This window comes from Chiloscyllium plagiosum, unplaced genomic scaffold (genome assembly GCF_004010195.1).
Source record: "Chiloscyllium plagiosum isolate BGI_BamShark_2017 unplaced genomic scaffold, ASM401019v2 scaf_93098, whole genome shotgun sequence".
In the NCBI taxonomy this organism is placed as follows: Eukaryota; Metazoa; Chordata; class Chondrichthyes; order Orectolobiformes; family Hemiscylliidae; genus Chiloscyllium; species Chiloscyllium plagiosum.
In genome coordinates this window covers 1-8,586 of record NW_025203489.1, presented here as the reverse complement: position 1 = coordinate 8,586, position 8,586 = coordinate 1, and the positions used below count along the sequence as shown (strand labels likewise).

At 48.5% G+C, this 8,586-nt stretch overlaps 1 long non-coding RNA gene across 2 annotated transcripts; it reads right to left on the bottom strand.

Moving 5' to 3' along the window:
* Nucleotides 1-73: 73 nt before the first annotated feature.
* On the bottom strand, nt 74-6,075 carry LOC122546292. Of its 2 annotated transcripts, XR_006310707.1 has the most exons (4): nt 5,256-6,075; nt 4,580-4,742; nt 3,683-3,783; nt 74-817 (listed from the first exon to the last, which is right to left on the bottom strand). It is a non-coding gene; the product is annotated as an uncharacterized LOC122546292 (long non-coding RNA). The 2 variants fall into 2 exon arrangements; XR_006310706.1 differs by lacking the exon at nt 4,580-4,742 and having other exon boundaries at nt 5,256-6,063.
* Nucleotides 6,076-8,586: the final 2,511 nt, after the last annotated feature.

The window sequence follows — 8,586 nt, the reverse complement described above, 5'->3', positions numbered from 1 at the left end:
ATCACCTGATGAAGGAGCGTCGCTCCGAAACCTAGCGTGCTTCCAATTAAACCTGTTGGACTATAACCTGGTGTTGTGTGATTTTTAACCAAATAATTCTCGACCTACTTTGGAAACTGCTTTAGTGAGTTGATTTCAGCCATAGAAAAACTAAAAGCTCAGTTTTATCACAATTTTAGTAAGAATTTGAAAATGACTTCTAAATAGAACAGCTTTCATTTACGTAGAACATTTTAACCATGTCAGAACATCCAAAAAACAATTTACTCCCAGCTGTCTGTTTTAAGAAGTGTAGCTACTGCAGTAGTCAATTTGAACACTGAAAAGCTCTCAGACAGCATTGCAATACTGATGAGGGGCAAATACTGGCCAGGACAGCAGGGTTAAGTGCTCGATGCTGAAGATGTGCAATGAAATGGGGTCTTTTAGATCCACCTGAGAGCATCGATAAGACATCAATTAAGCACCTCCAACAATGCAGAACTGGCCTATAATTTTGTGCTCAAATGCATGAAAGAAATTTGAAACAACTAAATTCTGAGATAAGAGTGCTAATGGAACCACAGCTGACAACTTCAAAGTTAGATTGTACAGGATTACATAACTTACATATCACAGTCTTCTCTAGCTTGAGTGTCTTCAGAACTAGAGAGATAAATTTGACTAAATCCCACTTCACACAATTCAGTCAGCTCATACCTGATTGTTTCTTTTTACTTTCCTGCTCGCAAGGAGATTTGAAAAGGCAAGATTTATCCATATTTTCCATTCCCAACTAGAAGCTTCCCAAAAACAGGATTTGCACACCTTCAAAATACTTCAAAAGAAAAAGAATTTAGAAAGCTGTTTGCTACTGTTTGAAATTTCTAATAGTACAAAATCTGAATGAAGAAGTCACTGGGAATATCACTAGATAGGTTTGTCTTGCACTCTCCACCTCAACTTATCTCTTTGCCCTGCAAGAGTTGAAAATGACACTATAGGAGCAACATGACAAATAGGTCCTTGATGAAAGATAGGGGAGGGAGCTGTTTGCTACTGTTTGAAATTTCTAATAGTACAAAATCTGAATGAAGAAGTCACTGGGAATATCACTAGATAGGTTGAGGTGGAGAGTGCAAGACAAACCTATCTCTTTGCCCTGTAAGAGTTGAAAATGACACTATATGAGCAACATGACAAATAGGTCCTTGATGAAAGATAGGGGAGGGGTATGTGTTCCTGATTTTTTTGGAGTGGGGGGGTATGTGTCTGAAAGATGGGACTAATGAACGTAAATAATTGAACAAGGTAGTGGGGAGGAATTTTGACGATAGTCGGTAGCACAGCATGGAAATAGACCCTTTGATCAACATGTCCATGCCGACCAGATATCGTAAACTAATCTAGTCCCATTTGTGAGCACTTGACTCAGATCCCTGTAAACCCTTCCTATTCATGTACCCTTTTAAATGCTGTAATTGTACCAGCCTCCACCACATCCTCTGGCACCTCATTCCATACATGCACCATCCTCTGTATGAAAAAGTTGCCCTTTGGATCCCTTTTAAATTTGTCCCCCTCTCACCTTAAACCTATGCCCTCTACTTCTGGACTCCCCCACCCCAGAGAAAATACCTTGTCTATTTACCGTCATGATTTTATAAATCTCTAAAAAGGTTACCCCCCTCAGCCTCCAACGCTCCAGGGAAAACAGCCCCAGCCTGTACAGCCTCTATCTATAGCTCAAACCCTCCAACCCTGGCAACATCCTTGCAAACCTTTTCTGAACCCTTTCAAGTTTCACAACATCCTTCTCATAGGAGAGAGACCAGAATTGCAAACAATATTCCAACAGTGGCCTAACCAATGTCCTGTACAGCCACAACATGACCTCCCAACTCCTATACTCAATGCTCTGACCAATAAAGAAAGGATACTAAATGTCTTCTTCACTATCCTATCTACCTGAGACTCCACTTTCAAGGAACTGTGAACCTGCACTCCAAGGTCTGTTCAGCAACACTCCCCAGGATCTTACCATTAAGTGTATAAGTCCTCCCCTGATTTGCCTTTGCAAAATTCAGCACCTCACATTTTTCTAAATTAAATTCCATCTTCCACTCCTCAGCCCATTGGCCTATCTGATCAAGATCCTGTTGTAATCTGAGGTAACCTTCTTCGCTGTCCACTACACCTCCAATTTTGGTGTCAGCTGCTTGAATTCTTTAATTGAGAGAGAAGTAGAAGCTTTATTTGGAGATAAGCTGACAATCAGCCATGACCTTATTGGATAGTGGAGCGACACAAGGGGTCAACTAATTCAGGGCTGTTTCTTATATTTTAATAGAGGTACCCGAAAATTTACAATCTGGAAGACAGAGAATCCATATTCTTAATTGTTTACATTCTGAGCCATTAGAGTTATAAAACGTATTTATAGAATAGCTGAGGGATGAGAGCCTGTGTGGAGAGATAGAAAGAGAGAAACAAAAATGGAAATGAAGTATAGAAAAACAGAAAAGAAAAATGAAAGAAAGTGGAAATAAAGGGTTTGTAGCAAATTGGGCCACAGTACAAAATATGTGTGAAAACATTTAAAGTTTGAAGCAACAGCGTAAATAATTGTAAGGACGTACGCTATGATTACGATACCAGAAATAAGGCTGCAAGGTAACCAAGGCTAACAACTGAACAACTAAGGATATTCAATCTTTAGGAACATAAGAACATCACAAGCGAGGAATAGCTAATTCAGCCCCTTAGGCCTGCTCTGTCATTTGACCCGATCACGACTGATCTCATCTTGGCCTCAGCTCTACTTTGCTGACTACTCCTTGCAACTTTTTAACCCTTTACAAATTAAAAATCTGTCTATCTCCTCCTCAAAGATATTCAGTATTCCAGCATCCAGCACACTTTGGGCTAGTGAATTCCAGCAATTCAATGCACTTTGAGAAATCATTTCTCCTCACAACTTTTAAATCTGACCCCACCCTAAGCCTAAAACAATGACCTCATTTTAGATTGCCCCATAAGGGGAAGCATCCTTTTTATGTCAACACTATCAATTTCTTTTAGCATCTTACATACCTCAATTAGGTCTCCCCTTATCTGTCTGCAATAATTATAGGCTAATATTGTTCAATCGCTCATGCGAAAGCCTGTCATCGCTGGAATTAAGGCAATTACATCAAGAAAGAGGACCAAAACTGTGCATAGTACCAAACAGACAGTCTCATCAACACCTTGCACATTGTGACAGCACCATCTTACTTTTATGCTCCATCCCATTAATAATAAATGTCAAAATTCAATTTGCCCTTCTTATTATCTGCTGTACCTGTATACTAGTTTTCAGTAACTCATACGAAAAGTCACCCAATCTCTCTGCACCAAAACGTTTTGAAGCTTTGGAAGGAAGAATAGGCATAAGGAAAAAAAGGTGGGATAGCTTTGTTAGTGTAAGATTAAACTGGCACAAAAGTGAGAAAGGACTTAGCGCAGGATATCTAGCTGCAGAATCAGGAGTGAAGAAACAACAAAGGGCAGAAAACATCGGTCAGATTAGCCTGTAGGACACCAACAGTAGTGATAAGTTAGGGGACGGCAGTAAACAGGTATTTAAAGGTGAATCCAACAAGAATGCCACAGTAATTATTACTGACTTTAATCCTCATATACATTGAACAAACCACATTACCAACAACGTGGCAGGTGACCTCCTGAAGTGTGTATAAGACTGTTTTTTCAGACAAGTATGTTGAGGAACCTTGTAGGAAACCGGCTACTTTAAATTGGTTTCTGTGCAATGAGAAAGAAGTTAATTAATAATCTTGCAACAAGAGATTTTTAATGCCATCTTTAACAGAAGAGACTCTATCCATCATCCCTTGAAATTCAATGGCCTTAGCAATACACAATCCCCTATTAACAATGTGGAGGTTACCACTGACCAGAAAGCTGACTAGCCACAATAATTACTGCGGCTACAAGAGTAGGGCAGTGGCTAGGAACCTTGCGAGTAATTCACCACCTAACTCCTAAAGCTTTACCACCATCTATAAGATACAAGTCAGAAGTATGAGGAAATACTCTCCACTCGTCTGGATCAGTGCAGCTCCAAAAATGCTCTGACACCATCCAAGGTAAAGCAGCTCACTTGATTGGCAATACATCCCCGAATATCAAAAATGATCACACTACCAAAGGACTTTGCCATGATCAACTTAGTAGCAATTGGCAATTAGCATGCAAGTAAAGCAACAGGAACATTAAGCACAAGATCTGTATTTGTAAAGTTAATAGAAAAGCAGCTCAAATCAACTATCAACTTGTACTGATTCATAATTGACTAGCCGTGACTTTTTTTTCCACTTATTTGTGGGATTTTGGTATCACTGGCAGGCCAGCATTTATTGCCCATTCCTAGTTGCCCTTGAGAAGGTGGTGGTGAGCTGTCTTCTTGAAGCACTGCAGTCCACCTGCTGTCAGTTGATCCACAATGCTATTATGGGGGGATTGACAGAATTTTGACCCAGCAACAGTGAAGGAATAGCAATATAAGCCAGAATGGTGAGTGTCTTGGAGGGGAACTTACAGGTAGTGGCGTTCCCATGTATTTGCTGCCCTTACGGAAATGGTCATGGGTTTGGAAGGTGCAGTCTGAGAATCTTTGGTGAATCTCTGCAGTGCATCTGATTTACACAGTGATGACTGCCATTCCTGTTGTTAAATTAACAGCAATCTCCGTGATAGCTTTGCTGAAGACAATAATATTTTTAAAAAGGTATTAAACAGTTTCAAAGTTTAATTTATTTTAAGTAAAACTGTTTCTATATAAACTTGCCCAACTTTAAAGAAGAATACCACTTTAATTTCATTTAATTGTGCAGAATGGGTCTCCAGTTTAAAATTAATCTTTCCAGCCTCAGATTTGCATTAAATTTATACATGTATAAAGAAAAACATTTATACATGCATGTTTGATGGCAATATCAGCTTAGGTGGTACAGTAAATAAAGCAGTAAAACATGGGAGCAATTATAAAGCGACATTGACAAAATTGCAGAGGGCAAATGAGACGAATGAAATTCAATGTGAAGTGAGAGGTCACCCATCAGAGATCAAAAAAGATCCAGAGTATTTTCTAAATGGAGCAAAATTAAGTGTCTAAAGACAATCAAAAACCCATGTCGAGAAACCACAAAGTTAATGGGCTAGTAGAAAAAAAGGCAAACGTTTTTGTTATCATCTCACAACTATCTTCAGCTCACATTAGATCCAACTGGCAGCGGTCATTCCTAGAGTGGTGCTTAGTTATTATTTTCTCCCTCTTGTTGAGTTTATTTTTGAAGGGCGCGAATACTTTGACACCTAACACTGATTGGCTGAATGTTGTGTATATTAAACACCGCAGATGAAACCTAACCATGCCCAAGCGGAAAATTACATTTACCCCTGATCCGCCAAGACTCCACTCTCACTTTCCTGCTCAAGGTACACTGGAAACTGGAAAACTCAGAAAAGGATATGGGATTGGTGCTGAGGTGCAAGATGCTGCAAACTGCATCGCCAGCCACACCTGCGCCACGGCCACCCATGCACACAGAGACACACATTGTCCCCCTTCTCCAACAGAGACAGACATAGACGCTCGACCCCCAGTCCAACAGAGACAGACAAACACACATTCCCAGCCCATTCCAATAGACAGACACAGACACTCGCACACAGACATATTCCAACATAAGCAGACACAGACACCCCTCCACTCGAACACAGGCACACAAACGTCCATACACTCCGACACGGCCAGACACACCCTCCCACACATACGCCCCAACGCCCCACTGCGACACAGATAGACACACACACACGCCCACTCCGACACGTTGAGGGAGACACCGTTGCCCCTCACTCCGATACAGACAGGCATACCCCTGACCCTGCCACTCTGACAAAGGCAGACACACGCACAACCCTCCTGCCACTCTGACACAGACAGACACACGCACAACCCTCCTGCCACTCCGACACAGGCAGACACATGCACAACCCTCCTGCCACACCGATACAGGCAGACACCCACACCCATCCCACCACTCCGCCACAGGCAGACACACGCACAACCCTCCTGCCACTCCGCCACAGGCAGACACACGCACAACCCTCCTGCCACTCCGACACAGGCAGACACATGCACAACCCTCCTGCCACACCGATACAGGCAGACACCCACACCCATCCCGCCACTCCGCCACAGGCAGACACACGCACAACCCTCCTGCCACTCCGCCACAGGCAGACACACACACCTCCGCCACAGGCAGACACAGGCCAACCCCCCTCCTGCCACTCTGACACAGGCAGACACACACAGCCCCACAACTCCAACACCCCTACTGCCACTCCAACACTGGCACACCCCTCATGCCACTCCGACACAGACGGGCACAGGCAAACACACACAGCCCCGCCACTCCGACACAGGCAAACACACACAGCCCCGCCACTCCGACACAGGCAAACACACACACCTCAGCCACAGGTAGACACACACACCTCCAGCACAGGCCGACACATGCACACCCCTCCCGTCACTCCGACACAGGCAGACACACGCACACACCACCGGCGCTCCGACACAGGCAGACACTCACAGCCCCACCACTCCGCTACATGCACACCCATCCTGCCAATCCAACACAAGCGGGCACACGCAGCCCTCCTGCCACTCCGACACATGCAGCCCCGCCACTCTGACACAGGCGGACACACGCAGCCCCGCCACTTCAACACAGGCGGATACACGCAGCCCCGCCACAGGCAGACACATGCACACACCTCCCGCCACTCCGACACAGGCAGATACACACACCTCCGTCACAGGCAGGCACATGCACACCCCTCCTGCCACTCCAACACAGGCAGACACTCACAGCCCCGCCACTTCACAACAGGAAGGCACACGCACACCCCTCCTGCCAATCCGCCACAGGCAGACATGCACACCCCCGCCACAGGCAGACATGCACACCCCCGCCACTCCGACACAGGCAGAGACACACAGTCCCGCCACTCCGACACAGGCAGACATGCGCACAACCCCCCTGCCGCTCCGACACTGGCCGACACACGCAGCCCCGCCACTCCGACACAGGCCGACACACGCAGCCCCGCCACTCCGACACAGGCCGACACACGCAGCCCCGCCACTCCGACACAGGCCGACACACGCAGCCCCGCCACTCCGACACAGGCCGACACACGCAGCCCCGCCACTCCGACACAGGCCGACACACGCAGCCCCGCCACTCCGACACAGGCCGACACACGCAGCCCCGCCACTCCGACACAGGCCGACACACGCAGCCCCGCCACAGGCTGACACATGCACACACCTCCCGCCACTCCAACACAGGCAGACACTCACAGCCCCGCCACTTCACCACAGGAAGGCACACGCACACCCCTCCTGCCAATCCGACACAGGGGGGCACACGCAACCCCGCCACTCCGACACATGCAGCCAGGCCACTCCGACACACGCACACCCCTCCTGCCACTCCGACACAAGCAGACATGCATATCCCCGCCACAGGCAGACATGCACACCCCCTCCACTCCGACACAGGCAGGCACGCAGCCCGGCCACTCCGACACACGCAGCCCGGCCACTCCGACACACGCAGCCCGGCCACTCCGACACACGCAGCCCGGCCACTCCGACACACGCAGCCCGGCCACTCCGACACAGAGAGACACGCGCACACCCCTCCTGCCACTCCGACACAAGCAGACATGCATATCCCCGCCACAGGCAGACATGCACACCCCCTCCACTCCGACACAGGCAGGCGCACACAGCCCCGCCACTTCGACACAGGCAGACACACACCCCTCCTGCTATTCCGACACAAGCAGAGACACACACCTCCGCCACTCCGACACAAGCAGACACGCACACCTCCGCCACAGGCAGACACACACACACCCGTCCCACCACAGGCGGACCCATGCACACCCCTCCTGCCACTCCGACACAGGCAAACATACACAGCCCCGCTACTCCGACACAGGCAGACACACCCACCTCCGCCAGGCCGACACAGGTAGACACACACACCTCCGCCACAGGCCGACACATGCACACCCCTCCCGCCACTCCGACATAGGCAGACACACGCACGCAGCCCCGCCACTCCGACACGGGCAGACACTCTCAGCCCCGCCATTCCGACACGGGCAGACACACGCACACAGCCCCGCCATTCCGACACGGGCAGACACACGCACACCCCTCCTGCCACTCCGACACAGGCACGCCCCTCCTGCCACTCCGACACAGGCACGGCCACTCTGACACAGGCACGCCCCTCCTGCCACTCCGACACAGCCCCGCCATTCCGACACGGGCAGACACACGCACACAGCCCCACCACTCCGACACGGGCAGACACACGCACGCCCCTCCTGCCACTCCGACACACGCACGCCCCTCCTGCCACTCCGACACACGCACGGCCACTCCGACACAGGCACGCCCCTCCGGACACACGCACGCCCCTCCGGACACCCCTCCTGCCACTCCGGGGACACGCACAC